This window comes from Phalaenopsis equestris, unplaced genomic scaffold, assembly GCF_001263595.1.
Source record: "Phalaenopsis equestris unplaced genomic scaffold, ASM126359v1 Scaffold000036, whole genome shotgun sequence".
Classification (NCBI taxonomy): domain Eukaryota; kingdom Viridiplantae; phylum Streptophyta; class Magnoliopsida; order Asparagales; family Orchidaceae; genus Phalaenopsis; species Phalaenopsis equestris.
This window is the reverse complement of record NW_018164478.1, coordinates 4,079,584-4,094,877: the sequence shown is the minus strand read 5'-3', so window position 1 is coordinate 4,094,877 and position 15,294 is coordinate 4,079,584. Positions and strand designations below refer to the sequence as shown.

At 34.0% G+C, this 15,294-nt stretch overlaps 1 long non-coding RNA gene across 5 annotated transcripts in view; it reads left to right on the top strand.

The window, feature by feature from the left end:
* The first annotated feature begins 7,444 nt into the window (after positions 1-7,444).
* Positions 7,445-15,294, top strand: part of LOC110018741 — a 33,779-nt gene continuing 25,929 nt past the window's right edge. For 3 of the 5 annotated variants that reach the window (XR_002293392.1, XR_002293388.1, XR_002293389.1), the window contains exons 1-3: positions 7,445-7,638; positions 12,119-12,252; positions 13,530-13,600. This is a non-coding gene — a long non-coding RNA (uncharacterized LOC110018741). The remainder of the gene's footprint in view (positions 7,639-12,118; positions 12,253-13,529; positions 13,601-15,294) is intronic. The other 2 variants (XR_002293391.1, XR_002293390.1) reach the window with 2 other exon arrangements.

Here is a 15,294-nt window from a genome sequence, read left to right as displayed (position 1 = left end):
CAGACACATCAATGAGAGAAATAGCTGCTGGAGGTGGCCGACGATGGGGATGATCAGGATGAGAAGACTTATGAGGATTTGATGTATTCATTCAGTTTTTAAATCATTGTCGTCATTTATGTAAAGGACATTTGTTGTTATGTACAATTTTTTTTCTGAGGCACTTGTGTACTTTTTTTTTTGTGTTTTAGTATATTACGATTATCTTTATTTTTAATTTGTGAATTATTTTTGTGGCTATACTTTATTTTGAAATCATGTGAGTTCAGTTATATTGTGTTTTTTTATTTTATTACAGGTGTAGAATTTGTAATCGACCTGAAGGATTTTTTCTGGTTTTGTTTTTCAGCAAACTTTCGTTGGTATTGTATGTCAGTTTTATAGATATGACAGACTTGCCCCTCCATTTCACAATATGTAGAAATGGACAGGAACAACCTGTCACAATTTAACCGCCAGCCAAAGACCGTAGGTACGCAATCGAAAATTCTCACATGTGATAAGTAGTAATATTTACTATTCAGAGAACATAATGCCTTCAGAAATTATTTCGATCAAAGAAATTATCTCATAGTTATGTTTGTTAAAAATATAAGAAACTAACGAAATTTACCAATTTGTCGATGACAAAATTCGTCAGAATTTCGCCTTCCAAAACCCTCATTCTCTTTCTTCCTTCCACGATCATGATTACCCTTAATATATAAACTGTCGTCATGAGAGCTTTCCCGTGCATTCTGTTTCCGCTGGTTGTAAGCCAACATTGCTGCAGTAATCTCATCAACTTTGATAGTTTCTTTCTCATATGTAAGAGTAGTCACCAGGTGTTCATAAGAAAAAGCCAATGAACATAATATAATCATTGCTCGGTCTTCATCCTTAATACTCACGTCAAGTCATGATAAATCTGTGATTATTTGATTGAAGACATTCACGTGATGCGTCAGATTATAGTCTTTTTTACATCTTCAGCCCATGCAACTTTTGCTTCAGATACAATTTTTTTTTGTGAGAGATTTGGACATAAACTGAGTTTTCAATTTCTTCCATACCTTTCCTGGAGATTTTAGATTCATTACGTGATACATAACCTCATATGTCAGACATAAACATATGGTTGATGCCGCTTGTTTTTGCAATTCTTCCCAATCTTCATCCTCCATGGTTTTTGGTTTTGTTGCCCGGAAAGCCTCCATGATCCCTTGCTGCGCCAACGAATCTTTTAACCTTGTTTGTCATAATCTGAAGTAACCAGCTCCATCAAGCTTCACCACTTCAAATTTTGCACCGGACATTGTCATCTGAAATTAATCATGCAGCAAACTTTTCCTGTGAATTCTCTTGCCTAAGTTGTTAAATTACTCGCCCAAATTCCTTCGTGCAAAATCTTTCATCGAACAATCGCATGGTGGTCGAACCGAATCTGCGTTGAAAACTCTCGTCTTGGTCGTCTGAAGCCCTCGTCTTCAACCTTCCTGTGCCGAACCGATGGAGCCCTTGCCGAACTCCTCTGTGGAATTTGTCAAAGCCGCAATTCGCAAATTCGTGTGCTCTTCCTGCGCCGAACCGCTCAAACCCTAGCCAAACTTTTCTGCTAATTCGTCGAATCCTTCTTCGTCCTTCTTAGGCCGATCTCTTATGCTCTAGAATCTGGCTCTGATACAACTTATTGAGAATTTTAGGGCAAGGAAAAATAAAAAATCAACACAAATCCAGAAGAAAACACAGAGATTTGACAATGTTCGACAAAGATGCCTATGTTCTCGGCAGCAGAGCGACGAATTTTCTTTCAATTCCAGAAAAAGAGTACAAAATTCCTAGGGTTATTAAACCTGACATACAATATGTAATTACAAAATTACTCATGTACAGTACCTTGCTATGAACCAAGCTCTTCGCGAACACCTTCCTCGTCGGTCGTCCGAAGCCCTGGCCGATTTTGCCGAAGCCCTGGCCGATTTTGCCGAAGCCCTTCCCCGAACCGCCGCTGTCGCTGAACTGCTTCGCAAAGCTTGGCACGAGCCTGCGCCGGACGCTGCGAGCGACTCTTCCGAAAAGCTTCTTCTCCGACCCTAGCCGAAAATCTTTCACTGCGCCGAAATTTTTCTGCCCCTAGAACCCCTCTCTCTCTCTCTCTCTCAAGTATGGACAGAAATACATAAAAACTCATGAAGTTGGGCAAACATGCATACAAGCGGGTTTTTTTTCAAACTCAGGTTTACAAATAAGCTTATAAATAATCTTAAATAAAAATTTGAAGTGCAACATGTAATTCTCAAATTACAAATGCACCATACTGCGAGAGAAATCTTATATATAATCTTAAATAAAATTCTGAAGTACAATATGTAATTACCAAATTACGAATGTACCGTACCATGAGACGTTTCCCCCGCACCACCAACCTACGTAATAAATCTCTCCAAATTGTACAGATTCTTCTGCTCTGCTCCACTTCATTATAGTATATGTCCCTTATATCGTATATGAGTCATACATAACAGTAATTGACCTGAAGGATTTTTTTTCTATAGTTTTCCGGCAAATTTTCGTTCGACTTGTCTGTTAGTTATATGAATACGACATACTCGACCGCCCTTTCTCAATAGACAGAAATTGACGGGAGCTACCTGTCACAATTTAATCGCAAGCCAAATACCATAGGCATGCAACCGAAAATTCTCACATCGATAAATAGTAATATTTACTATTCAGACGACATAAGGCCTTCAGAAATTATTTCGATCAAGAAAATTGTTGCATAGTTATGTCTGTCAAAAATAGGGGTGTAAACGAGTCGAACACGAGCGAGCACACAAAAATATAAGAGACTGACGAAATTTACCAATTATTCGATGACAAAATTCGTTGGAATTTGCACTTTCTTGTGGTGCAGAAAAAATATTACATCAGGACTTCGCACGCTGAGCTACGTGTGGAGTCAAATGAAATTACGTCGTGGAGGTGATCGGCCTTGCAACATAAGGGAATATTCCCCTGGTGTTATTCAGGTGTGATTGTGTATTATTGTGTTATTATGTGTTATTCAAGTATTATCGATGTGTTATTGTGTTATTATAACACCAGAAATATTTTCGGAACATAATAACACATGAATAACATACAATAACACCTGAATAACACACAATAACACTTGAATAACACAAGAAGAATATTCTCTTTTGTTACCGGGCCGATCACATTCACGCCGTAATTTCATTAGACTCTGCACGTAGCTCTACGTGCGGAGCTCTACGTGCGGAGTCCTGATGTAATATTTTTTCTATGGTAGAGGACTATTGCATCCATAAATGATTAGATAAATCCAACTCTAAGATTATTTAAAACGTAATTATATATCTCCAAAGTGCATTCAAATCTCAAGTTGTAAGCAATAGCTTGATGAATGACTCTTCAATGCCCATTCTTTTGTTACTTCACAAAATCATAACTAACAATGAATTCACCAAATAATGATGCATTCATGGTTACTAACCCAAAACTAGATACTGCAAGGAAAGCAAAATTATACTTTTATCTAACTCCACAAAACATTAATCTCTATTATAGCATCAATAAAAAAAACAACCAAATAAAGGCTAAAATGCTAAAAATGCAAAAACTTATTACCGTAAAGAACACATCTTATGTTATTTGAAACGTTTATGTTGATTGGCACCAGCTCTTGCCCAATGATTCTTCAAATCAACACCCCATAAAAGGTCATGACCTTCAGCTGCAAGTCTCTCAAGAATCTTTTTATAAGCTGCTTTCGTGATCGACCTCCCCATAATTCGCTTTTTTGGCCTCGAAGAAGTAAATGGCAGAGGATACTCCGACAAGCTCGCCGTGCAACATGTTGACCGCCAACCGCCGGCAAACTTATGGCATTCACGACGAACACCGGTGCAGGAACATACAGGTATCGGGACACGGGAGAAATCCGTTGAACCGCCATGAACGATGCTCTCCTCTCTGTTTTTCTCCCTGTTTTCTGTAGATGTTGAAGCTTCGTTGTTGTTTCTGCTTGCAGAGGCTTGATTCTCTGATTCGTTAGGCGTTGGAACGTTAGTTGCAGCCTCTTTCTCCTTATTCATGGATAATGAGATTATATGATGATGATAACTACTGAGAAAGCATTAGGAAATATGATCCAAATGCAAAGAGGAGTTTTTTCTTAAAAAAAAACTAATTAAAAATCCAAACTTGAAACAAACTAAGATATAAAAATAGGGAAAACTTGAAAAAATATTAGAGGAATAAATCTCAAATTGTTCCACAAAGTATAGAAATTCAAAAATTAAGAAAAAAGAGCTGTCTTGAAATAAAACCAAGGGAAGAAAGACAGATGCAATGCTCTTAAGAACGACGGTTAGCAGAATCGAGTGAGAGAGAGAGAGAGACTGAATAAGTTTTTAGAAAATACTCTTCTTCCTCATGCCTACTCTACTCCTAATAATCTACGTCTGTCCTGCCTTTCTCTTTTCCCTTTTTTTTTTTTGGTGGAGAAATATTTCCATTAGAATTATGGCTTTAACTTTCTGGAGAAGAAGTGTGATAACTGAAAACAGATTCGCGCTTGTTTTGTGGGCACTGACCAATTCTTACGTATATACATACATATCTAATACAAATTTTTATATTTACAAACATAATGCTTGCAACATTAACATCATGTAAAAAATTTCACTATTATTAATTTTTTAAAAGTAAAGTACACTTTTTCATGCATAATTTTATAAAATAGATATAAAGATAAATATCAAGTTTTAGTTGCTATATATGTAAATAAAAACTAATTATGTGATATGTATTTAAATTTCTCTAAAAATTTTAGATAATATAATGAGTTTTTATTTTAAGAGTATATAATTGATCCTCCTAAATAAAATAAAAATTTACATTAAAGAATATAAATGTATAGAGTTTCATTTGCATCGAATAATTAAAAATCACATTGATATAAAGAATCAAATGATTTTATTTTATTTTTCATAATTTTATGTTTTATAATTCAAAATGAATATATATATATATATATATATGTACATAAGTATCTATATATATATATATATGGGTTAGTATTGACCTTAAGAAGTTCTAGTAGTCCAGAAGAGAAAAGTACGGTAAAGATTGGCCCATTATCAAGAGATAGTGAGCGCCACTTGACTAACCAAGCGAAGCCATCCGATCCAAGCCAACCAAGCTAGAAGCGAAGGGGCCATGAGGTGGAAAAGAAGACGTTGGATAATCCAAGCACAAGATATTCGTTTAAAAACATGATAGAGGAACATCCAAACCAACAACTACAGAAAAGTCGGCCCGATGTGATAGCCTACCCTCTAGTAAAGTCAATTCAAGGGAAGAACCTATTCCACAACATCTCTAATAATCCCATGGATACCCCAGAGACTAATCACAAAGGATTAAGGAATGACAGTCGGACTAGATTGGCTAACTGACCCATATCAACCAAACTAAATCGATCGAGCAGATCCTTTTAAGCCGAAGCCAACTGAGCTTTGTCGATCGATCTAAAAAGTATTTGGATGACAAGCCTATACATGTAAAAATAATAGAAAAACCCTAGTATGGACCCGTCCAAACTAGAGTAAAAATGTAATATCACTATTGCACCATCTCCTTTATGGAGAAAAAATATTTTATGCATAAGATATGATTGATTACTATCCATTTATCTCTCTTTTTCTGTTTGTTACTTGTGTTCGAATATTCGAATAGGAGGATTGATCAAGTACTTTACTATTTCAGTTGGATTACATTAGGAATCGACTTTAAGCTCATTTTTCTTACTCTAGTTATGGATGCTCTTAATGGACATTTATAGGATGATTTACCTTGGCGTATGTTTTTGTCTTATGATATATATCTTGTGGATAAGACTAAAGAAAAAGTTCATGAAAAACTTGATGTATGAATGTCTACGTTAGAGTCTAAATGCTTTCATTTGAGCATATCTAAAACTCAATACATGGACTGTAGTTTTAGTTGTAATAGCTATAGTGGCCGAGTTGTAACTTTGGGTGATGAATAATGAAAATGTGTGAACGTTTTAGATAACTTGGGTCTATTGTTCAAAGTGATAGTGATATAGATGAGGATGTTATTAGTAGAATTCATATTGGTTGGTTGAAGTGGCGGAATGCATCAGGCTTATTGTGTGATAGAAAAGTACTGCTTAGACTTAAAAGAAAATTTTATAAGATGGTGATGTGACTTGCAATGCTTTGTGACATAAAATGTTGGCCTTTAAAAGAGAAACATAAACAAAGTTTAGTGTTGTCATGATGAGAATACTTAGGTGGATGAGTGGCTTGATGCTTTGAGACAAAATGCGAAACGAATCTTTCCGTGAAACGGTTGGTGTAGCTCCAGTTGCATACAAGATTATAGAGAGCAGTCTTAGATGGTTTGGTCACATTAAATGTGGACCATCTGATGATCCACTTAGAAGAGTTGATGTTTTACATTCGACTTATGTTAAGAAAGGTAGAGGTAAACCTAAAAGGACTTGGGCATATTGTATAATAAATAATCTTAATCTATTATAATGAATTGAAATATAACACCCAATAGTGCACAATGTAGAAAAATGATTCATGTAGCTGACCTATCTGGTGGGATAAAGACTTATTTTGTTGTTTTTGTTGTTGTATTTTCAAGATAAAAAAAAGAGTAATCATATATTTCATAGTTTGGTGTTTAAAAAAGAGAATAAATTTTATAATTAATTGTCAGTGTTTGGTATGCAATAATAGAAGGATTTACCATAAATCTTACCAAACGCAAGAAAAAGATATTAAATCCCATTGTATCTTAAATCTAAAATTTTATATATTTTGATGTAAATTCTGAATTTATTAAATCCAATTAAGTGATCAATTTAATGAATATAAGTGAGTGAGAAAATACACCTATCAATTATTATCTCTCGCCACCAAATACCTGCGAGCTATCATTTCTCTCATCACCACAATAAATATTTGCGTACGTCTAACGTACGCAGAGCTGCGTACATCGGTAGGTTACATGAAGGGTATTGGGGGTTATATCGGCGTTATAGTCCTGTAACCTTTCTGAAACCTCTCTGTAACTAGTAAGTTCCGCGCTTCTATTTTCATATATTGTAAGTTACAAATATGTTACAGGTGGGTTGCAGAAAGATTATATGGAGTATAAATAACCCCACAATACCCTCCATATAAACTACTGATGTACGCAGCTCTACATACGTTAGACATACGCAAATATTTCTCAATCAACCACACACTTTAAGAAACTTTAATTAGATTTAATCTCAATAGAATCAAACACATTTTCATACTTTTCCTTTTTTTTATTTGATAAATTAGAAATTATAAGATTTACTAAATCCTATTTAAGTTCAATCATGCGCAGCGGTTATGCAATGAAGCTCACCTCGACTCCAACGCCCCGCTCTGCTTCATCTCTGGAGTTTTACCATCAGGCAGATTGGCTATGCAATGAAGCTACAGCTGGGGAGCATTCCAACGCGGCCGGCTTCCGGCGCTGATCTGAAATTTACTTGTCAGGTCAAGAGAAATCCACCAGTATTGCTGGTCGGAATCAACCGAAATCATTTTGCTCTCTATCCAGGTATTTTCTAGGTAACCCTCCCGCATAAAAAAATAATATTTCTTTAATGATCTAAGGATTTTCATAGAAATTTTCTTTTTCAATCGGAAAGTTGAGTTGAAGTGGGAGAGGATGATGTATTATTTTCTGAAGTTAAATAATTTTTAAGAGAATGTCAAACTTTGAAAGAAATTACGTGTAATTCATTTGTTTTGTAGGATTTCTATTGAGTTCTTCTTTAAGAATTTGAATACTGATTAAATGTGGGTGATAACTCGAATCTCCCTACAGCTTGTATGGCAATGCTCAATCTTTGTGAATCGCACCTATTAAAGAAAAAACCCTAAAAATGTCATTGAGACCATATGAAGCCTCTAGTTTTTCTGTAGTGAGATAATTCAAGGCCATCAGAGCAAAACTTTTAAGTTGGTAGCAAAAGTTATTGCCTTATAGTCAAAACAAAGTGATGCTGAGGTTGAGTGTATTCTACATCATTTAAACATGTTATGATAATAAGAACCTGCAGGGGCTATTTAATAAAGAACTTGCCCAACATCTGGTGTCATTTGAGACTTTTGAATATGTATTTCATATTGACATTTTTGGGTGATTAGAGAATGTATTTTTCATTTCTTATGCTTATATAAGATTTTTACATGAATATAAATCATGTACTTTTGGAAACTTACATTTGTTAAGATTTTAGATGAGCGAAGATCATGTATACAAATTTATTCTTATGGAAAATATGCGAAGCTCTTACTTAGATCTCAAACTCTCATCCTCTCTGTGAGAGGGGTGAGACTCTATTTATAGTGTTCTGGTGCAATTAATACATAAATATGAACCATTTTGATCAGACGGTCAGAAGAGTTTCTTTTGATCAGATGAAATTTCATGGACATTTTAGTGCCTCAATGATATCAAAATTTAGCTACATCGGGCTTGCTGGATTCTTCTTGTCGAGATGCTCGATTTCACCATAGACTTGCTAGATTCGACATTTGTTTGACCTTTTAAATATGTCTGAAAAACTTTCAAGAGTGGTTTAATGACTTGATCTGAGCTTGATTTGACTCAGATTGGACAAATATTGATATCATTGGCTCTGTCTCGTTGAGCCGGTCAGTTTGACTGTAATTTTGCTGAAATCAGAGCTTTGGATGACTTTTTATCAAGATTTGATTATTTTTGCCTAAAAAGGTGTTCGAGACGTGTGTTATGCATCGAGATTCGTGACAAATAATAAAAAATTATTGTAGTCCTATCAGGTCCTATCCATCATTAAGTATCATTCTAAGCTTTCTTTTTTTTGTATTTTATACAAGTATATTTTATTCTTAATGGTTTAGTTAAGTTCCTTAAACTCTTAACTACAATCCATGATGATAAGAGCTGTACTAAATTCTATGAGGAATTAGGTTTGCTTTAGACTATCAACATGACATGCTACCTCATGAACTTAACCCACAATGGGAAAGGCTAAAAGAAAACCTCTTAGATTTTTTTGATTTACCAAGTTGTTCGTCGGAGTATTATGAGATGACTTTAACATGTGATAGAAAAGGTAGAAATCTTTTTTGGGGGCAATCATTTTTTTTTTGAGTAATGTTTGTTGTTCGCTTTCTCAATTTAAAGATATAAGCGCTATCATTTAATAAATGAATAAGCTTGAACAAAACAATATTTGACACTACTATATTTATTTACAATTCTAATTCAAGGGGATAGAGCAAAAAGATAATGTATATTTTCTTGTATTTTTAATTCATATGCTTAAGATAAATATTAAAATTAATCATCTATTTCCTGATTGAGATTAAAAAAAAAGAAAGACAATAGAATATTGTAATCAATTTGTCATATTTACCCCCATAAAAATAAATATACATTAGTACTCTTTCATTAAAGTAGATATAGTTCTGATATTTTTAAAAAGTTGCTTAGGAGAGTTATTTTGTTCACTTGCCACAAATTTTTAGGCGGTAAGTAAGATTTTCCATTACATGAGTCCAAATAAGAGCTTCTCCTTACTACAGATGAAAACATGTACTTTATATAGAATCAAAACTAGCAATGTTTTTTCTTGAAGAAGTAGATGACCTCCATCATTTATAACTTGAAAAAACTCCTCCCTTCTCTTAGTTTTCACGGATCTTCTCTCTCTCTCTCTCTCTCTCTCTCTCTCTATCTACTTGTGGGTCTGAGATGCCCTTAAAAAATATGTAACAATCTCTCTAGATAGTGATTAGGGGTTGTAGGCACCAAAGATGCTGGGGATAGGTAGGTAATGACATGTAATGTAGCCGCAAAGGTTAGCTAGAGAGGCTTTTGATAGTGGATGGTAGTTAACATATTTCTAAAGGTTAGGTTAAGCAATTTATCTCGATGTTTCAAAAGATTCAATTCTAATTGTTGACTTCAAGGATGAAGCTAGTTTCTAACATCTTATGAACTTTGGATTGAATAGCCTCCATCAAAGTATTGACAAAACTAGACATATTGATAGGTAACCACTAAAATGACAGCATTCGATCATAAGTAGCCAACAAATGCAGAAATATTCTCAACATTAAACTTGGTATTAAACATGAGACTACCACTTCTTTGTTTGCCTTCGTAGTCACAAGGTTGGCTCATTCAATTTTTTAGTTGAAGAACTTATTCTTAAATTGGCCCCATCAGCTTTAGTTTATACTTTGGTTATTATAGTCGATCTTGCTAAATGATCATAACTCTGCAATGTGCTTAATTTACAGCGAAATGATGATTTGAGATGACAACTTCTAAGATTTTGAGCAATAGTTAGCCATATATGACATTGTAGGATGTCGGCGCATCAATTATATTGAATTACCATAAAGGTGTATTATCGTTTGCGTTCCCTCACATGTGTGTAGAACAATGATTTTTTCTTGCTCTTGTTGTTCAAGAGATAAGTAGTAGGGGCGTAACATTGTAAGTAACAACTTGAACAAATACATTATTAAAGATAATATTTATAGAACTCATCCTGCCAATTAAAATGCTATTAATTTGACAATTCGTGATTCAAGTAGTGACAATAATGGTTTCATTGTTTAAATTCCTAATAGTCTTTGAATCAAATTCAGAGAATTTGTGTGGTGCTTGAGCTTCTGGCAGAGAAGATCTCTCTTAACTTAAGTTGTTTGAGACTTGAATGCCTTGATGCCTTGATCTTGGCTTCTCTAAGAATCATCAAAACTACACCGACAATGTGTTACTTGAGTTGAGTTTGGCTTGTTGTTGCCCTCTACCATTGATGCCTTGTCGGGATATTCTCATGGGTTAGCAAGGAAAAATTCTCTTAGTATCTCATGCGAATAAGCTTTTCGATGAAATTTTGAAAGTGTTGACATTCCTTTGGGTTAAGTTTATAGTCTTATGAAAGGCTCCATACTCAGTCAGATTGAAGGTTGATGACTCTGAAAGCATTGATATTAACAATCTCCTTATGTTGTTTTAAGGACAATGTATTGTCGAGCTTGCAATTTCATGATTGAATTTATTAAGATGGCCGTGGGATTTATATTTACCAGGATGCTTTGATCTCACCACTTATCAATCCTATCTAATAAGTTAGATTTAGATGATACATGCGCACCAACTCGAGAGAGAGTGCTAATGTAGAAAACATTTCCTTAAAAAATTTTCTATGTTGCGTGGGTGGAATATTTTATTTGAGTGTAATATATGCTGTTTTCCCTATTCTCTTATTATATATAGGGCGGTTACTCTAGTGAATGAGAATTCACCTACAACAATTACCATAAGGTAAAGCTGTTCAAAAGTTAGAATATAGAAAGTTGCATTTAGTGCTGATTATTTACTCAACATTTCTATTCGAAATTATTTTTCAAAGCTAAGGAGCAATATTTACTACTAAAAACATTCAAGAGCTCCCAAGATATACATATTATATTCTTTTCTTGGTTATGAAACATAAGTTGCCCTTAAACCACAAAATACATATTAATCTTTCCAAAAATACAACAGATTAATTCAAGAATGACATACATTTGTTTAAGAACTGTTAACATTATCCGTGAGGTTTGAGTAATTTTTTGGAGTCATTTTGCCTCAACTTATTTAATATTTTAATGAAGAAACTTTGATGATGACATCTTGTACATCATTATCTTTTTTGGAGATCCTCGAATCATGATTTTAATCTTTTCGATAAAGGTGTAATAATATGACTAGACCAACTAACGCTTTATCAATGCAGATTGTTAAGCAATTACCTCAAAAATTCAAAATGTTGGTATTTGATTCTCATTAAAGGAAATTGGACCCAGTGAATCTCATTTTTGTTTCTGTAAAAAATTTCATTCCTTTTTATTAGTGACTGAGAAAAATATTGAATCATTTTCACTACTTTTAAGATTGCACTATTGTGTTGGTTCCTATTCTTGCCATTATAAAGCATTACATCTTTCATTTCAAACAACAATTAATTACTCAATTTACGAGCATGCAGAGGCCACTCATGGATGTACAAGTGCTATTGAACAAAAGGCAAGGGTCAAATAAGTTGATGCAATTCGTGGCATGCTCTAAAATGAGAAGTTAGAGGTTTAAAACATGGAACTCATTCTTATCCAGGCCTCCAAGGTTTTTCTTGTATTCTTGCTATGCCCTAAAAATGCAGGTGTTATAATTATTTGGTCAATTTGCTGGCAGTCACCAATAGTCACATCCATGTTGAAGAATACAATCAGAATGCATTTAAGCATGAGATATATACCTTGAAATATTCCAAGGATCATCACAAACATCCTCTCAATTCATAGATTTTAGCTAATTGTTCTGCATTGGCAAAGTGAAAGTCATCTTTATGTGTTGGGTCCTTTTGCGGAAGACTATATTGCAAGCAAACTGGATAGAAAATTGATTATGACAGTTTAAATCATACATTGGTAACATGAAAACAAAAATAATCAAGAATAGTTTTGCTTTTACCAACTCACATGGGCAATGTTGAAAAGTTTCCTTTTATAGTTCAAACTATTGATGCTAAATAAATTATCACATTTTATTTGTTAGCATGAATCGAAAGTTTTCTCTCGTAATTGAGGGGTATCCATAGGAGCTTGCGCTCCTGAAAACTCGAATCAGATTATTAAGTCTATGTTGGAGGGCATAATCTTCTCATGCCGTCCTATTTGATATCTGATTTATCTTCTAAAAAGTCAACTTGTAATCAATTGAATATTTGATAGAGCTAAATGAGATTTTTAGAGCCTATAGATTTATTTTACAATTCTTATAACAAATTCGATGCAGTGATTGGCAGATTCATCTATATTCAAATTGCTAAGGATACAATCTGTCACTAAATTATTTAAAGAATGTTCTTTTTTTTTTCTTTGTATAAATGTCTTCATGTTGTAAATAATTTAGCCAAATTAAAATTTCATGTCAATCTCATGCATCATCACTTTTAAAAGTATAAATATAAATACGATAATGATAAATGAAAGAATTGGAAAAAGGAAATATATGTGCATGATAGATTATAGAGTTTATCCCTTTATAACACAAGCCGGGGGTTGCTAATGATTTTGCGGATAAAAAATTAGAAATGATTTGAAACAAAATTGAAAAAGTTGTATCTTAAGTGGTGCAAAAATAAACAATACTCCTCTGATTGGTGTGTTTTTTTTTTAAGATAATATGATAATTTTCTTTTAAAATGTCATGTTGTTTGATAAATGCATATTTATCTTCTGGGATTGATTAAAATGTGCATGTTTTACATTTCTATTAAAATAAAAAAGTATTGCTTACTTATCATGCCCGCATGTTTTTGAAATTGCTTCCCTATAGAAAAGTCTTTACCTACTGACTCGTTGTTTGAATCAACTTATTAATTGATATTTTTTTATCAGGAAAAACTTCTCTATTTGATGGTTGAGGGGAGGGAATTCATTTGCAAAAGAGCAAGATCAAGTGAAAATTGGTATTAAGGAAAATTTTATATTTTAGTTTAGTTGCTTTATTTGAAATGTATAAAAAAAATAAATTGTTTGTTTTGGGCATGAAAGAAAAATTAATTGTTTAGTGGCTTTTTATATATTTTGGAAAATGTGTTGGATTATTTATAATGTTAATAAAAAAGGAATTAATACTATCTGAAGGTCTTCCCACTTTGATATTCCAAATTTTTGGTCCAGGTCATGATATACTTTTCTAACTTGAGTTTAATATCATGTTAAAATAGAAGAATATTTGTGAATTTTGAATAATGCTTTTCTCACTTGAATACATAGATAATTCACCTAGAAATAGGTGAGTACAAGAGAAATAAAAAGAGGAAAGAAATCTTCCTACAATAAAGTAATTCCTATAATTATGGAATAAACATAAATACTAATAATTAAGGAATTACCTTTTTTATATTATTACTTAAATATAACAAGTATTAAATAAAATAAAGTAAATAATAATGAGGAGCGTAATTCCAAGCGTAATTCCACACTCCCCTGTGCAGATTGTGGGTTGTACAGATTGTACATGCCCAACTTGTTGGTTAGCTCATCAAAACTGGACTTAGGGAGAGTCTTGGTGAGAATGTCTGCGGTTTGGTCTCTAGAAGGAGTATAGATCACTTCAATGATTTCATTGTCCTTCAAGACCATGTGGTAATTCCATGTATACATCCTCTTCAAAATCTCCATTAAGGAATGCATTTTTAACATCAAGTTGCATAAGGGGCCAGTTTCGGTTTCCTGCAATGGAGAGTAAGATTCTAATGGAGTTCAATTTGGCTACTGGGGCAAATGTCACTTGGTAGTCAATTCCGTATGACTGAGTATAACCTTTTACAACCAGTCGGGCTTTTAACCGATCTATGCTTCCGTCTGCCTTACATTTGATTGTAAATAACCACCTGCATCCTACTGGTCTCGTATCCTTGGGCAAATCAGACACAATTCAAGTTCCACTCTTTTCTAGTGAAGCAACTTCTTCATTCACAGCTTTTCTCCATTCCAGATGTGAGAGAGCTTCCTGAATAGAATTTGGAACCTTTATGTTGTCAATCGCAGTTACAAGTGCATGATAGGGAGGAGATAACCTCTCATATGAAACAAATCGGGCAATAGGATGTTGAGTGCAAGGAACATCAAAATCAGGTAAGCTCATAATCACTAGTGTCTATAGATTCCGTACCTGAGTGAGTTTCAGAGGGTTTTGGAGCCGGATTAGATTCTTGGACAACAGCTGGAAGCGGAGTTAGGTTCTCTATTCTTTCAGCAGTTCTGTTTCGTCTTGTATAGACCTGAAGTTCCTGAGAAGTGGGTTGTGTAGACTGGGGAGGTTGAATAGGAGATGGAGGAGGTTTTACAGTCGATGAGGGACCCGTGTCAGTTGGTAAAGTAACACAGGGCTGTTGTTCACTATACTACTCTCCCCCTGAATGACAGACCCTTGGTAGTATAATTGATGCTAAAAAAAGGTGACATCCATAAAATTATAGACCTTTTTAGTTGAAGAACAATAACACTTGTAGCCTTTCTTGTTGGTCGAATACCCTATGAATATGCATTTGACAGATTTGAGGTCTAATTTACTATGGTGTTGTTTGTGAATATGAACAAAGACGAAGCAACCAAATAGTTTGGTAGGGACAACTGAAGAGAGTGTACAGGTAAG